The following is a 2,368-nucleotide window of genomic DNA, read 5'->3' as shown; positions in this document are numbered from 1 at the left end:
AAAAAAAAATGTTTCTTTAATATACTTTTGATTTCAGAGAGGAAGTGAGAGGGAGAGACAGAAACATCAATGATGAGAATCATTGATTGGCTGCCTCCTGCATGCCCCCTACTGGGGACCGAGCCCGCAACCTGAGAATGTGCCCTTGACCGGAATCAAACCCAGTACCCTTCAGTCCACAGGCTGACGCTCTATCCACTGAGCAAAACCGGCTAGAGCTGTGCCAGAATTTTTAAGCAACACTTTATGGACAGCAGAATCCTTTGCTTAATCATAGCTGCAAAGTCAGACCTGCATGAAGTTAAACAAGAATATAGTATTTCACCTGCTGATTTTTGCAGGAAACAAAAGCCTCCACCACAAGCCTTCACTTGCAATACTGCTGAGGCACCCAGTGAAGATATCCTTGTTAAGTTGACAACAATGGCCATGTACCTGCACATGACACAAGCTGACCTCAAGAGCTCCACGTTTTGGCTTCGAGCAAGTTTTGGTGCTACTGTTTTTGCCGTTTTGGGCTTTGCGTTATTGAAACAGCAATGATTAAAAAAAATACTGGTCCCTACCAAAACATACTTTTACGTACATTCTGAATGCTTTAAACTCTGCTAGAAATATTGACATAATTGCAGAGTTACTTTATTAATTATTTGTAATTCGTGCATAAGAGTATTTCAGAAAGCTGTGCTTCATCCTGCAGGACCCTTCTACTGCCCACAGGAGAAAGAGATGTAGGCAGCCTGTATAAAAGCCCTTACTCGTACTATTTAAAATATCTGATCAAGACAATGACAGCACTCTCAATGATGCTGAGCTCAACTTCTTTCAGAGAATTTATTTCAACTCTCCGTCAGCTCCTCAGCTCTGGAAGGTGTCAAGAATGCAGTCAGAAAATACAGAAGTGACGGTGTGGCTGACAGTGCAGTGACACGGAAAGGCTTTCTTTTTTCACGAACTTTATCCACAGAGGGAGAGTGAAACTACTAGACTGTGCTTTGACCATTTGGTTATGATGATGACCAGGATTTGACACCTGAGTATTTATTCCCAGTGCTTGTAGATCACAAGGTTTATTTGTTTCCCCAAAGAGTTAGGTCACAGGCATATTTGTTTCTCAAAAGCACCTTTGACAAGCATGATTTGCTAGAGGCTGTGCTTTTGTTACCTGATGAGCTAAAAGATTTGTTTAAAGTTTGCCCTTCATACCTTGGGGGCCAGATGTGAATAACACAGTTTGTATAAACTCTGAGATCTTCCCTGGGACTTCCACATTCGGCTTTTTGGCCCCTTGAGTGCGGCTCTTCCTAAGCCTTAGGAGCACCCTAATTAAGTTAATAACAATGTACCTACCTATATAGTTTAAGTTTAAAAAATCTGGCTCTCAAAAGAAATTCCAATCATTGTACTGCTGATATTTGGCTCTGTTGACTAATGACTTTGCCGACCACTGGTATAAATGAAAGAGGCTGCATAACCTATCAGTAGATCCCCTTCCCAGTGGCCACTCACAACCTATTTAGGTGGACGGAGGTGCCTGGAGTGTTCGGGCTACTTAGGCTGTTCACTATTGACTGAACAAGAGTCTCAAGCTTCAGCCATTACAGTAACGAGATAAAAAGATAGACCTTCAGCCGAAACCAGTTTGGCTCAGTGGATGGAGCGTCGGCCTGCGGACGGAGGGGTCCCAGGTTCGATTCCGGTCAAGGGCATGTACTTGGGTTGCGGGCACATCCCCAGTGGGAGATGTGCAGGAGGCAACTGATCGATGTTTCTCTCTCATCGATGTTTCCGACTCTCTATCTCTCTCCCTTCCTCTCTGTAAAAAATCAATAAAATATATTTTAAAAAAAAGATAGACCTTCAGGAAAAAGACTCAAAGAAATGTGTTCAGAGATAATATAATTGGGTGAAAAAACTGGGGAAAGTGGAGTTCTTCAGACTCTTCTTGGAAGAAACTTAATGAGGCACAAGGAAATTCGTGATGATCATAAATCCTACTATGTGAATAATCCCTGTTTATGTATGTGGATGAGAAATACTTGTTGCATGGTATCTCCAAATAGGAATCTTTCACTGGGGCTGAGAGCACTGTGACATTGCATGCCTGGTATATGATGTCAGTAATCCCAAGTCCTTTGAATACCATGCCAGGATTTTTTAAAATATGTTTTTATTGATTTCAGAGAGGAAGGGAGATAGAAACATCAATGATGAGAGAGAATCATTGATTGGCTGCCTCTGTACGCTCCACAATGGGATCAAGCCTGCAACTGGGGCATGTGCCCTTGCCCGGAATCGAACCTGGGACCCTTCAGTCCACAGGCTGACGCTCTATCCACTGAGCAAAACCGGCTAGAGCTGTGCCAGA

At 42.9% G+C, this 2,368-nt stretch overlaps 1 pseudogene; it reads left to right on the top strand.

Annotated features, from left to right (window-relative positions):
- Positions 1–423: 423 nt before the first annotated feature.
- Positions 424–2,368, top strand: part of LOC102760013 — a 17,010-nt pseudogene continuing 15,065 nt past the window's right edge.

This window comes from Myotis davidii, unplaced genomic scaffold (assembly GCF_000327345.1).
Source record: "Myotis davidii unplaced genomic scaffold, ASM32734v1 scaffold1569, whole genome shotgun sequence".
NCBI lineage: Eukaryota > Metazoa > Chordata > Mammalia > Chiroptera > Vespertilionidae > Myotis > Myotis davidii.
This window is presented reverse-complemented; position numbering and strand designations above follow the sequence as displayed.